Below are 15,567 nucleotides of genomic sequence, written 5' to 3' on the forward strand. Positions count from 1 at the left end.
TCCGCGGGGGGAGGGGGGCTGACCAGGGCCCCCCCCCCCAATCCCCAACAGCTGTGCTGCTGGATGCGCCTCCAGGCTCACTCCCCTGCCCACCTGGGAAACACCAGCAGCTGGCCGGGTTGCCAGGGGATCCCTCATGTGTGTGCATGGGGTGGGGGGAGCTCTCTCAGGGAACTGAGGACCCCCTCCCTGGGGGTGGGGGTACCAGACAGCATCCTCACCCCTGATGGCTGTACTTTGCCCTTCCTTCCTTGGCTGCACAGCAAGGAAACTCTGCCTTCTCCCTGTGGCAGACCAGATAGGTAACCCTTGTAGGAAATTGTATACAAGTTTCCTAAGGCACTCTAATTTAGAGCACCTTCATTTATTACCTGATTGAATGAGGGTTACTTTTTTGTGCAATTGGCCATTAAAAAGATTCTCCGCAGCCATGCACATGTGTTATGACACAGCTATAGAGAGCACTTTCAGGAGTCAGATCAGATGAAAAATCTCAATTCTATCTGTGCCCATTGTAGTTGTTCTTTAAGAAATGTGCTCCTAATGATGAGTGTATATCTCTGTCCTTTATTTTTTTTTTCGGTGAGAGTTCATTCTCTTGTGTTGTTGCTGTTTAGTTTCACCCATATAGTTGCCATGAGGGGATTTTGTGCTTTGGATTAGGTATACCACATTTTGAGAGGCATGTGTAGGAACATGGATTCTGGTGACTTCTTTATGGGGGTGTTGATAGTAGTGGCAGTGGAGATGTGCTGACAGGTTAAGCATTTGTTGCCAAGGCAAGCCTGTGTCCCCCTGGATGTCTGTTGGGCAGTGGAGAGTTTGCTTCTGATGATGAGTTGGGCAAGGCTGGGGGGCTGTTTGAAAGCCAGGAGTGGAGGGGCTGGGCATATTTCTCATAAGCTCTTTCAAGGTACTCAGCTTCTTTTCTTTAGTACACTGTGTGCCTACTACACCTGAGAATTTCTCTCAGCCCCTTCTCTATGCTGTGCTCAACTTGCTGTGCCTGGCTTCCTATATTCAGAGACCTGAGGAAGAATGTCTTGCATTCAAAAGCTTTTCTAATTTTATCTACACAGTTGGTTCAGTAGAAGATGATGATGATAGGCATTTATATTGTGGATGTTGGACAGCTCCTCATAGAAAAGCATGGTGTGCCTCTTGCCTTTGGAGGTCTGGTTAGTATTGGAAGTCCACTTGAGGTTGGTCTTCATCCACTTATTTTTGCCCCTGTACTGTGACCAGCCTTGATTGTGGCCTCTTCTCTCATCTCCTCTTCAGTCTACTCATACACCTCCTTGTTGCAGTGCCTTCTATAAAGCTGCTCCTAGATCTCATCCTCCCCACAGATGGTAATGAGATTCTCCATTTCCTCTATAGTCCAGTTCTGTTTCCAGCTCTAGATAGCAGAGAAAGATGGGCGAGGGTCTTCCATGGTGTTTGATGGTGCTCTTGGGGGCTGGGTGTCCATGGGTAGATCCAGTTGTCATGAGGTGTGGGGATCTGGCCATGAAGGTGTAGGTTGGGTACATTGGTGTGGATATTAGTGTAACCCAGGTGGTACTCAAAGATGTACCCCACTTTCCAATTGAAGGGATTCAGAATGGGCGCCAGAGCGTTGTGGGAGACGTGGTTGCCTGAGTTGTGCAGCTGTCTTCATATTCTCTATGGGGTAGAGCCAGGATGCGAGTTAGGACTTAACCATATACCCTTTAATGAAGGGGGATAGGGTTTGGGACATAACATAGATACAAGGTGGGTATAGAATACATTCAAGTACCCAGGAGGGACAGAAGAACTCAGCAGTGGTTAGGTATCCCCCTTCATTTGACATGAGATAGATAACAAAATATAAGAGGCAGGTTAACAAAATATGAGATGTGATGCAGGCTAACAACATATAAGAGACACAGGTACCTCATAGGGGTGGGAGAATTAAGTTGAGAAACCCACCTCTCAGGAGGGGATTCCCTCTTCAATCAAATCACCTCTCAGTTGCCTTGCCCAAGGATCAAACCCAGGTCTTTAATATGGCAAACAGGGATTCCCTCCCCAAGCCATCAAAGCCTGAGGTGGTGATTGTAGCTCAGGCTTTTGTCCTTCATGGAGGCTTTGCATGCCAAAGGGCTGCATGCCGCACTGCCTGGGCTCTTGCTGGGAAATCAGAACCCCTAGCTGCCCCTGCAGCTCTGAGGCTGGGGTTCCCCACTGGGGGTTCCTTGTGGGCTGCCCTGAATGCGGTGGGGAACCACTGCCAGCTGTTTCTAGCCAAGCTCCGCTGCTACCGCCTGCCTCGGGGCTGTTCTGGGGCAACTGCTCCGCCCCCACTAGCCAGCTCTCACCAGCTCTTCAAGGTCCCTCTTCTTCGTCCCTTGTCAATCTCTCCCCAAAGTCAGGCACGCCATCCTTTTATCCTCTGGGTCTTTGTCCCCAGAGTTCAAACCATCCAATCAGGGAGGGGGGATTTCAGGTTTTCACCCAGGTCTGGGTCCTTTGCCTCATCTCAGGTAGAGGGTGGGACCAAGCCCCCCATCTGGGTGGCAAGGGAAAGTTTATAAACTATTACAGCCGGCATGCCAGCTGCCCATGCCGAGCCAGCTTGAAAGGGCCACCCTGGCAAGCCCGTCACATCAGCATATATCTCTCTTTCACTACAACTAAGTCTAGGTCCAGTTGGGTTTAGCATATACATAGCGCAACTGGCTGTGTCCTCCCCCCCTTTTCCCTGCTCCATAAACCCTGACCTTTCCAGGGGGATCTATTAGCCCATCCCATCACAGCTGGCCATGCTCTCCCAAGCCCCAATTTTTCCAGGGCCATCCATCCACTTACCAGCCCCAGCATGGATGGCTGGTTATGTACTCCTTCAAGCCCCAAACTTTTCAGGGCATCCACCCCAGCTTGGTTGGTCATGCCTCACTCAAGTCCCAAATTTTCCAGGGGCATCTGCCTGCAGGCAACAACCATGCTCACCCTTGCCCCAAGGTAACATGGCTCAAATGTCTGCAGGCCATGGTCAGTTTGGCCATACCAATCCAAACCCTGATATTACCAGGGCCATCTCCCTGCCAGCCTGTTTCTGTCTATCCTCTGGGGAAAAAAAAAAGGAGAATACCAGAAACCTAAACTCTTTTGTGTTTTCTTTTTTTGTTGAAAAATCAGAGCATTTCAATATATTTTTTTCTGCACAACCCAGAAAAAGTACATTTTTGCTGAAGTCAGAAAATGTATAGTAAATAAAATGGATAAAAGCAGGAGAACTTGTTCTATTCTTGCCTTTGTCACTGTCTTTTTTGTCAGGTGGTCACTAATTGTATGTTTCTCATTTTCAAGGTGCCTGAATTGACACAGCCCTTGTGACAGGCACATGAGGTTTCTTCCCAAGAGAGTCTCCTTTGCATCTCTCTCCTTCCTCTTAAACCCTATTACAGCTGCTCCAATAGCAGCGGGCTGCCTGGTGCTGGTGATCCCAGTGCAGCATGTGCTGGTGCTGTTGGAGTAGGCTGAGCTGTTTAGAGTGTTCAGGTTCAGTTGTTATTTTTTCATATTGGCAAAATTGTGCTGACAACACACGTGACGTAATTCAGTTAAACCTAAACAGAGCTTCATGAGATGAAGAAAAGGCACATTTCTTTGCATTCTGAAATTAGCAATGACTGATTAAGGCACTCTTTTGCTAAATAAGAGATGCATTCTGAATCCACTCAAGCTGAAGATCTACAAGCCAGGTCTCCCATTTCCTGGGAAAGTGATCAAATCACTAGGTTGTTATGTAAAATGTCATCACCACTACCATCAGTCATGTCTTACCAAAACTGAGAACCTAGTCCTGTGAAAGAGTCAGAACCTGTATCTGTCTTCACAGAAAGACTTAGCACTCTGGATCCTAAGTGAATAGAAGTGCCTAAGCCCCAGAGTGTTGTGAGAGTTCAGATACACTTCTGCGTCCAGGGTTTCCAGCAGATTAATTCCCCATGGTTCCTTGCTTAGGGGCTTGGTTCTCTGAATCACCCTGTGGAGCTGCCAAATTCTATCCTTTTTTCTTGGAATCAATCTCTTGTAGGCAGGCACTGAATTTTTAAGCCCAATTTGGAGATGCCTAAGGGCTTAACCTGAATTTACTTCCAGGTGACTACTGAGAAATTCCTATTTGAAAGCTACAAAATCTGTGTAAGAGATCTAGAAGCATGACAGTAGACTTAGTTTCCTTTATAGGTTTACTCAGAGAAGTTATGAAAAGATAAAAAGCCCCTGAAAATCTGGTGTCAGGCAAAGGAGGTTTTTGGATTGAATTTCGGCTGTGGGAAAGCAGAGGACTTCCTATTCAGAGAAAGTGTTCTTATTCATGGAAGCACTTAAGCATGTTTTCCTTTAAGCACATGCTTAAATGCCATGGAAGCTAGTGGAATTAAAACATGTTCCCACTGAGTACAATGCAATCTAAGGATTTCCCTCAATTATGGCATAAGTGCCTTCCTGAATGGGAGCCCATCAGCACTTTTCAGGATCAGTATACACAGTTGCTGAGCGCTGACAGATGTGCGGTCCCTGCTCTAGAGTTAGAGTGACCCCCTCGACCCAACAGTCGTTCACTGTTTGGGTCGGGTGCAGGGAATCAAGCTCCACTTTGGAGCCAATCCAACCAAGGAGCTGCGTGTCTGCAGCCTCTATTCCCTAGCCAGCACCCCCAGCAGCTCCAGTGCTGTCTTCAGGAAGAGAGTGGGGATGGGAGAGGGGTAGTGCGCTACATGCTGCGGTTTGCCCAGCCAGAGCTGGAAGGGGATGGCCCTGGGGAGGTGGGGCATGAGGTGGGGTGGCTCCAATCCATGACAAATGTCACCTTTGTCAGCACCCTATAGAAAGCCCTACTTCTTCCTTTCCTGGAGGCTCTTGTCCTTTCAGACACTGCTTCAATGATACAGCCAGAAATTCTGCACTCAGTTCCTTAAATTCTCCCTCTGCTTACAAAAGCAGCCAAATAAACAAAAACAGTGCATCATATTTGCTGGTTTTCCTGCAGCTTCACATTGGCCAGTGGTTTCGATTGTTTTTTTCGAGATAGAGTATTTGTAATAGAACTTGCTGAACAAATGTATGTACTTTTTTACAGATGAATTCAGTCAGGTGGAGTGGCTTATAGTCTGATACTTAAATGATTTTCAGGTATTCTTTCTCACTAACTTTTGACTAAATCTTTCTCCTGCTCTGTTGATTTTCCATTCGGCACAATTAGTTCGGCATCCTCAAAAGCCTACCAGAATGGAAAGTCTTAATGATTTATTTTGGAGGGTTTGCATGTTTCTCAAGCAGTGGCTGCCACCAAGGATAAAGTAAACAATCTCATCTAGTCAAACTGGTCGAGTAACATTCCAAGAGTATTGACGTCATTGGGTGTCCCCAGTGACTTTAAAACTTCAGAAGTTTGGCTCCCTCTAAGGTTTATTCAGTGACACACAAAATAGAGCTTGGGGGAGGGGAGTCCCCTGGCTGTTTTTGCCAGAATCAGTGTCAGAAACTCTGATAAAAACCAAACCAGTATGAATGTTTCTGTCTTTGTTTTCATGGTACCTACGTGCCACATACAGCAAAAGGAATTTGTATCTCTGATTTTAGATGCAGAATAAGGAGAATAGTGCAGTCCACAATGAAAATACCTGAACTTGTGCCAAATATTCATCACTGCCAGGTAAAAATGTTCCAGTTTGATGGCTTTCAATCTAAGAAGCAGAGAACATAATGTTCAGAATACTGCATAGAAACTTTGCTTACATATTGAAAATAACAACTGCAAAAAACCTTAAGATTCATAATAGGTTCTGAAAGGCATCTACTACTTAACTTTGCAGTACAGTTATACAACACATCGATTTGGCCCTAAGCCTAGTTTTGCTAAATATGGTGTTATATTTTTCTAAAATGTTTCACACACACACACACACACACACACTAGCGAATTGCCTGTAAAGAATGATAGGGTCGGGGAGGGGTGGGTTGGGATGAACCCACCACCCACCACGCTGCACCACTGACACCTCCCAGGAGCAAGGTGTGGGGAAGGTTGCACATGGCTTCCACTTCCCACCACCCCAAACTGCCACCAGTCTGCATCCGGCCACACTCCATGTCTGCTGGGCCCACTCTGCTGGAGCCACACCCTGCCCATCATTCTTGACAGGAATTCTTGATGCAGCACTGGCTGAAGCCACGGCCCGCTGGGAGCCACGCCCCCAGGAGCATTACGGACAGATAGACGGACACACAGACAGACGGACTAAGCCCTTTATATATATTTTGCAATCCAAGTCCATGCTCTGTTTACTACAGATCTATGATTTCATGCTCAGTGGGCATGTCTACATGAGACACTTAATGCGCAGTAGCCTAATAACCAGAGATCTGGGTTTTCCTGTTGCCATAGAAAAATGTGATAAAACCCAGATTTTCTTATTCTAAGAAGAAAAACCTGGATGTTCTCATTTTAAGGAGAAAAGCCCAGATTTTATCCTTTAAAGGAGAAACACATGGGAAACTGTGGGTTTTCTCTTGCAGGCTGGCAGAGTTTCAGCCTGCGAGGAGCTGCAGGGAGCAGGAGAAGGGAGATCAGGCAGCTGCCAGGCAGCCTGGAGAGCAGCTCCTGCAGGTAAGTCTGGAGGGGTGAGGGAGGGGTGGGGATTGAGGCCCCCAGAGTGAGGGAGGGAGGGAGGAAGTTGGGTAGGGCTCGGAGGGGCTTGGGGCCTGGGGCCGGAATGTGCGGCTGCAGGGCCCAGGCAGGGAGTGGGATGGGGCTGTGGGCGGCTCCTCTGAGGCAGGGTGTGGGGATTGGCTTCCCATCATTGCATGCACTCCCAGGAGATCATGTGGGACACATGCCCCCCAGATTTCTGTGTGGGAAGGGGGCAGGCTGCCCGCTGTGGGCTCGGGCTCCTCACCCTGCTGCCGTCCCTACGGGGCCTTGGCAACCTGGCAGCTGGGAGTAAGCACAGCAGTGTAGAGTGCATCAGGGAAGTTTATTGCTGCCACTGGGAGCTCCAGGTTGCAATAGTGAGGTGCCCCTGCCTGCCTGGCAGCAGTGGGGCAATGGTGCAGAGTTGTGCCCCTTGCTCCTGGGCAAGCAGGGAGCACCTCACCATGGTGGTGTGGAGCTTCCAGCGGTGACAATGAGCTTCCCTGCTGTGCCCTGCATGCAGCAGCTGGGGCTTAGGTGCTCCTGGGCGGGGCAGAGGGCTGTGGGCCTGGGTCCTTAGCCCTGTAGCCCTGGCAGCTAGAGCTCCTTCTGGCAGGGCTGGGGAGGAGGGTGGGGGCTGTGGGTGGGGAGTTAGGGGCCCTGGCAGGGTCCAGGGAGCTGTGTGGGGTGGGGAGCGAGAGGCAATGGCATGGGCATATCAGGACTACTTAGCACCACAAAGCAGTGGGTGGGGGGACAGCCACAGTTGGACCTGCATCCTGGTGACTGAAGGGGGCAGGGGGACTTCTGATTTTCCATGATAAAAAATCCAAAATGAAACGCCAACATTTATAGGTATTTAGAATTTATTTTATTGAGGCACTGGTAGGTTTCTAAATTGCTTTAAAATTTTAAATATATCAATAAAGCATTGTGTTCAACGGATACCTATATATATAGTGGCATTTCATTTCAATCATGGAAAAGCATGTATTTTGGAGTTTTTAAACAGAGAATTTGCATTTTTTCAGGCAGTAGTATTAGGGTACTGTGCAGTAAGCATCACAGAAAAATCGTGTACTGGCACTACTGTGCAGTAACTGTAGTCACTGAGCATTTAGTTGACACTTTGTTAAGCAAGTACTAAATTAAATGGGCAGTAGCTATTGTGCATTAATGAACATATAGACACACCCAGTCACTCCAAATTCATCTGTCAAGGCTCAAGAGAGCCTATTCCACCCCTGGAGAGGCACACAGCTTGCTCAATGGGCAACATTGTTCATTCCTGTCATATCAGCACCCAGTTTGCTCAGCGGGACCAGAGCTGGCCTATGTAGTTACATGGAGAAAGAGAAGAAGGAGGACCCATCTACTTTTTGACCAACTTGAAGGAATGAAAACCACATCTCTTGCTTTCCTAGAAAAGTGCTATAAGCTATGGCATATGGAGGGCGGTGGGTGTCCTTCTTCTCTCTTGTTGAACTTGACCTGCTGAAGGGAAAGGAATGCAAGAGTCATGGGGCCAAAAGGAGAGGAAACAAGAGGGAGCCTGAATATGTGGCCTAGTAAGAACACACCCAACTTGGTAGGAACAATCATTGGGTTCTGCTCCCTGCTCCCAATCTGTGTATTGCATAAACAGCCTATAGAGCAAGTGCAGTCTAAAACTAAGGCCTCTTATTTCCTAGGCATGTATCCTAAGCACTAGTTAGATCTTTTTACTGCTTGCATGATCTTGGCATCAAATAGTCAGTTGATTTGAATTTTCCCTGTCGGAGGATTTGGAGATTTATGCAGAATGTCTGTGCATTCTAGATGGAATCGGATTGTGACAAAGCTTAGGTGGGATTTGGATGCTTATGTGGCCATTTTGGTTCCCTCAGGAGACCAAAGATTTGGGCCAAGATGCTGTTCCACCTATTAGGGGCTTAAGTGGACTTAGGCTACGTGGAATTAGTGGAATTCTATTGAGTCCCTGAAAAACTATAAATGAAAAAGGCTGGTGGGTCCTTCTTCTTGCTTCTCTTTTGTAACTCAGTCTGAAGGGGCAGAGGATGGTGTGTTACCAAAGAGATTCAATCTGGATTTTCAGGATCTTGACTAGGGTGGAAAGGAACTGCACTTAGGCAGCTACATCGACTTAGACATAGGTGGAAAAGGATCAGGGTTCATTGTTTTATGCTTTTATGGCTACTGAATAGAGGTGAAATAGTATCATGCCTAGTAACTTCTAAACGCTACTTAGACATCTCAGAGGCCAAATAGGATTTAGGTCTAAAGTTTTAATGATTCTATGAATATGATACCTCAGTACACCTCTTATTGCATTACAAAGGTGGGTATGCATCGTTACTAACCCTCCTCCCCAAGACATGCGCATTTCACTTATATACTTTGTTCTGACTGCAGAAATCATAAGATGGCTATACAGTTGAAATATGGAGATAGAGTAGGAATCCAAAATACAGTAAACATTATACAAAATACCTTCAAAATATAGGAATAATGGTTATTAATAGTACCCTCAGCTTTTTCTAGTCTCTTTTTAAGACCTCTTTCCAAGAATGGAAGAAAAATCCCTAATGATAGGCTGCCAAATTTAACTAGCACTTCTAATTAATCAAGCCCATTCTCTAAGAATCGCATTAATCTGTATCAGCATCTGCAATTTTGGAGGAGGAAAGCACCTAAGTAATTTTTAAAGCTATGCTCCTGCAAAGGATGTTTAATTTTACATTGCACCCATTTAGCTACTAAATGATGTAGACACACGATGGTAACTCTTAACAAGGGTACAATAAAGAAAAGATAAAATGCTGTCAAACAATTGGAACAAGGTTGTCTCTGTCTGAACCATACAAGACTGTATAGATGAGGGCTAGTCTGTGGTGCTTAAGAAGGTATTACTGTTCTTGGGTTTTGTAGGACTGCTAAAACTTTTGCAAATGACCTTTTTTCATCAGTTGGCTAAACATCCTTAAACTCATGTGGACACAGGCAGTTAATATTGAAACTTAGCATAGTTTTTCACTAATACATAGAAGCTTCCATGACTGAACCTTTGCAGCATTTCCTTCATGACAGTACCCGGCTTGGGTAAATTTGAACTAGCTAATGCCGGAAAACCAGTCCAATCAAAAGTTTTCCCCGCCAAAAATCTCACTGACTGCCCAAAGCCCCAGATAATCATGCACTACATAAAAATAAATACTTTCCTCATTATAACAGAGAGCCAGGAGGCTCCTGTTACTTGAGGAGTAAAGAGTAGCAGGCGGAGGTGGCTACAAAAAGAATAGCCAACCAGAGGAAGATGCAGTGGCTAGGAGCGGCTACCTATCACAGAGCTGCTTATTCTTCCATAATTCAGCAGGGAAGAACCCTGCTTGGGAAGCACGGGCTGTGCTGCAGCAGAGACCAGCAGCAACAAGCTCTACTGGAGGCTACTTAGCAAGCCTACTCGGAAAATACCTTTTGTACGGTTGGAGCCTGGGAATGGATGTGCAGGCAGCGGATCATGGCTCAGGGAGCCACATGACCAAATGGGGCATGGCTTCCAGCTATATGAACCCAGGGCCTGAGCCAGAGCGGGCAGTCTGGCCCTGGAGGCTCTAGGGCAAGGGGAATGAAGAATGCAGGAGCTCTCTTAGTGGGCACCAGGGCTACCTTGAGGAAAGTGATCAGAGTGCTGATGCCCTACAAGGGAACATTGCCTGGGATAATATTGCCCGGAGATATTGCCTTGTTATGCAGGCAGATAGCCATTGTTTATGTTTGGACCCAGAAGGGACTTAGTTTTTGTTTGCCAGAAGGCTTGCTCCTGGGTTACACTTCTGGTGGTTTGGAAGGGGAGTGAACTGGGGAGTGAACAGAGACCATGGTGGGGCACCTGACTGGTACCTGGGGAGTGCCAGGAGGATACCAGTGTTTAGAGTCTTGCTAAGGGCCATGATTGGAGGCTCAGACCTGAGGAGAAGGTCCAAACCTAGAGAGAGAGAGAAAGAAAGACTGAAGCTTAGCCTGGACAGGAGCTGGGCATCAGCTAGGGAGGGGTTGTGCCTGGGGAGGGCAGAGCCAGGGCTAGAGAGAGACGGGGCCAGGGACCCAGAGCAAAGGACATTGGGGCCAGGGGACCAGACAGAGCCAGAGCAGGCTCAGTGCCTGAGGCAGGGAAGAAATAGCCCTAGAGGGGTGAAACCCGGCCAAGGACCCAAACAGAGCCAGAGCAGGCTCAGTGCCAGAGGCAGGGTTGAGGCAGTCCTAGAGAGGTGAGATCAGGGCCAGTGGCCTATAGTTCAAACAGGGCACAACCTGAGAGGGCGAGATTTGGCCTGGGACCCAGAAGTCAGACCCAGCACAGTGGGCTTCCCTAGGCGAAGGGAACTGGCAAGAGAAAAGGGGCTGAGGCTAGGAAGGCTGAGGTGGCTTGGTATTGGGCTGGGCCAAGTGCCCACCTAAGTCATTAATTGGTAACTTCTGTGAGACATAGGCACACCCTGCCAGCGCTGCTGGGACTGTTCTTCATGGAAACCCTGACCCCGCGCTGTCATAGTGCCATTGCCACTGGGGTCTTCATGGCAACTGGCTGTAGCAATGTTTCTAGGGCTGCTTGAAAATGGAGTCCGGCTGACAGCTGGATCTGACCGTTTTGCCCACCCTTGCTCTAGGCAGCCTCCCTTCCAGGCAAACACTTACATCAAAGATGTGGTAGGCGAGTGGGAAGGGGAAGGCACCCTAGAGCTGGTACAGGACAAGGGTTGCAGGGCCACCAGGAGGTGTCCCAGGCACCCCTGGAGCTCAAACCCAGTTCCACTGATATGCAGAATCACACAACCATAGAAAGATAAGGATGGAAGGGACTTCTGGAGGTTATTTATTCCAGGTCCCTGCTCAAGGCAGCATTATCTTTATCTAAACAATCCTATACAAGACCTTGTCTAACATGTTCTTGAAAATGAACAATCAACTACATGGTATATTGCCCAGAGACACCGAAAGCACCCTAACTGGACACAGATGAAGCAGGAAGACATCGGTGGTTAAACAAGCAATGATTGTTAAAATGCACTCCATTCATGCATTTCCAGCAAAGGAAAACAACAAGTGTCCCCTACACCTTCAGGATTTACTTAATCCAGCAGGTTCTTGGTTCAGGAATTCACCAGGAGTAGTAAATAAGATGCTCCATCTCTTGGTTCAAGGAGATGATTCAGATACTTTCTGGTCATGATGGTGAACAACAAACAGTCCTTGGCGTCTAGTCCATGGGAAAAAAATGGATGAATAAAGACCAAGGAAAAAAAGTACATTTAGATCTTTTGTTAGTTCTCTCTTTCCTCCAAGCCTTCTTCTTGCTTCAAGTCTAGTGACATTCTATCCAGCCCTTTTAGGAGAATACCATAATATAAATCAGATTAATTTTTTATTTCATTTTCATAGTGCAGTAGATGGTGAAAACCTTCCCACCAAAATGTATTCTTGTGGTAACCTTTCTGGCTGGCCCTAGTACAGTCTTTTAACCTGCATATTGTGGGACGTGTGTGCTATAACACAATGAGTTCATTTAACCTATTTTAATGATGATGGAACAGACCTGTTTACAATTTTTGTCAAAATATAGTATGGAGTCAGTAAACGTGCATGCACCAAGCTGGCTAAGGATCCAATCTGCATGTAAGGAATCAAGCCACAGTAACCAGTTCAGTGATACCTGTGCAAAAAGTCATGAGGGGGAAAGATAATCTTTGTTTCTACATGATTTACAAGACAAGATAAACATTTAAAGCCAAACAGATTATACAGGCCCTTGTACATGCCAAATCACCAGTCATAGAAAGATTAAGCTAGGGAAATTCATCCTTACTTGCCAACTGTGCTTCATAGTTCTCTGAGAGTAAAGTTCTACTAGGCGCCCTCTCATTCCTATTCTTTCAATTTAATCTGTTTTGTCTGTCAAGACAGCCTGATCCTTTGTGGTCTCTGGAACCTGACCCATTCTTCAGTTATTGACCAAAGCCAATATAAAATAAATCAATGACCCTCTGATCCCATCACATTTGATGCCCAACTCCCAACAGAGGAGTTAGTGTTGCTGCCAAGCAGCAGAGAATCCTACTATAGCACAAAGAAACAAACAAGCTGACTAAAAAACCTCAACCCTAAACAAGCATTTCTGCATTTATGACATTTTACATAGCTCTGTTAATGGTACTTACCCAGCCTAAAGCCATGTTTAGGTGACTTGCTTTTACAGGCAATCCTTGACTTAAGACATTTCGAGTTACAACAAACGGCACTTACAATGTTTATAAATTGACACCGTTTTGACTTTCTGATGTCAGTTTCGACTTACAACGCTTGATCTGACATGACGCCATGCCAGTGAACAAGTTCGCTGCATCTCCCATCTCCCTGGAGAACATCTGTCCAAACTTCCTTGGACACTTTCTTTAAGAAAGCAGACAAGACTCCAGAAAAATCTGCAGCCAAGACTCCTGAGAAGACTCCAGCCAGGAATCCTTCAAAAAGTCCAACCAAGAGCCCTTCAAAAAGTTCACGAAAGTCACCTCAAAGAAGTCCTTCCAGATCAATATGATTGCTATTAACAATATAAATACAGACAGTCCTCGGACTTACGACACAATTGGTTCCCAAAAACCGCGTCTTAAGTCGAAACGTTGTAACTCGGAACCAATTTTCTCATAAGAAACAATGTTATGCATGGGGGATTGGCTCCTGAACCAAGGCCCGATAACCTATTTTCACTAAAAATACCCCAGAATTTTGTACTCGATCAATTATAGATGAGTAATATAGCTACATTAATGTATTTGTATTGTAAATAGCAATCATATTGATTTGGAAGGATTTCTTTGAGGTGACTTTGCTGGACTTTTTGAAAGGCTCTTGGTTGGACTTTTTGAAAGGTCCTTGGCTGGAGTCTTCTCAGGAGTCTTGGCTGAAGGTTTTTCTGGAGTTTTGTCTGCTTTCCTAAAGAAAGTGTCCAAGGAAGTTTGGACAGATGTTCTCCAGGGAGATGAGTGACACAGCGAACATGTTTGAGGACTGCCTGTACATTAATGTAGCTATATTACTCATCTCTAATTGATTGAGTACAACATTCTGTGTTATTTATGGTGAAAATAGGGTATCAGGCCTTGGTTCAGGAAGCAATTCCCCATTTATAACATTGTTCCTATGGGAAAATTGGTTCCGAGTGACGAAGTTTTGACTTAAGATGTGGTTTTCAAGAAGCAATTGTGTTGTAAGTCCAGGGACTGCTTGTACTCACAGTGCACCAAAGCTATGAAACAATAACATAAACATAAACATAATATTGACTGAAATAAGAACCAAAAACATTTTCTTGTTCTAACTGCCCTTGTTGGTTTGCCAAATATTTCTTATTTTTTCCGGAGTTTGGTTAAGGGAGGGAGTTTATTTACTGAGTTTATTTATTGAGAATCATTCTGGTCCTGGAGCTCCCTCTTCTGTTTATGTATTGTAAGCATGAGGAATACAAGAATCAGATCAGCTCTGAAATACTGGTTCTTTGCATAGTTACTTTGGAGAAGTCTGGGTCTAGCTTGGATCTAGGGGACTGTGGACTGTGGATGGGAAACAGCACAAATGGTAGTTGGTTAAACTGTCTTAGTCAGTGATTAAGCATCCAATGACTCTCTTCCCCATTCAATATGGGTGGCTGCATTTACCAGCACCATTCCAAACCTACCGTGAACGTGGAATTATTTATTTCCTCATGGGCTTTTGTATGGATGGCAAGGGTGGCATTTAACTTAACCATGGGACCATCCTTTCTCTACTTGCACACTTCCACCTCATTCACTACTCACCTGCTAACATCAGCCACAAATGAGCCCTACCTGACCCTGATTCATTCCCAGAGCTGTTAAAAGGCAGGGATCCCATGAAAAAACAATGTGTGCTCACATAATTAAGGCTGTCCTGCAGAATTTTAGCACTTTAGAGGAGAGATAAAGTTGCACAGGCAACAGTGTTACTGTTAGTAGATTTGAAGGTGGCATGTTTAGGATTTAGCTCTTCACTGCCTCTTAACTCTCTGTCCTATCTAGCCTCCCAGCTCTCAATTTCTGTCCTTTCCCTGCTCTGCTTCCCCCATCCTCTGGTTTCTGTAACTCCCTCAGCGCCTGTCCCCTGTCTCCTGACCACCTGGGCTTCCTGTTCACCTCTCTGCAGTCCAGTCAGGCTGTCAGTCTTCTTTTCATTACTGCTTGAGTGCCAGTAGAAGAGCGTTATCAGCAAAGAGAGAGTCTTCCTCCTCTCAGTTTTTTTCTGGTTCCAGGGAGCCCTCAGCTGCTCCCCAACCTTCAGGAAGAAGCTACTGCTGAGAAAATTCTGCTCTATTCCTGCAAACATGGAGTATGTTCTTCCACCTTGAGCAGATAGCACATGCACAGCCTGCTTAGAACACAGAAGCTGTGAGGGGACGCAGGGTGTACATGATAGATAACCAAGAGTGTATGCTTGTTGAGAAGAAGGCTAATGGCATATTGGGATGTATTAGTAGGAGCATTGCCAGATGGAGGGAAGTGATTATTCCCCTCTATTCAGCACTAATGAGGCCACATCTGGAGTACTGTGTCCAGTTTTGGGCCCCCTGGTACAGAAAAGATGTAGACAAATTGGAGAGAGTCTAGTAGAGGGTAACAAACATGGTTAAGGGGCTAGGGCGTATTACTTATGAGAAAAGGCTGAGGGGACTTATTTAGTCTGGAGAAGAGAAGACTGAGAGGAAAATTAACAGCAGCCTTCAACTGCTTGAGGGGTAGTTACAAAGTACATGGAGCTAGACCAGGCTTGTCCAACATACGGCCCGCGGGCCGTCCTGTGGGCTGCCCACGCAGTTTTTGTGGGCCCCGGCG

The sequence above is a fragment of the Alligator sinensis genome, unplaced genomic scaffold, assembly GCF_000455745.1.
Source record: "Alligator sinensis unplaced genomic scaffold, ASM45574v1 scaffold562_1, whole genome shotgun sequence".
Taxonomy (NCBI): Eukaryota; Metazoa; Chordata; order Crocodylia; family Alligatoridae; genus Alligator; species Alligator sinensis.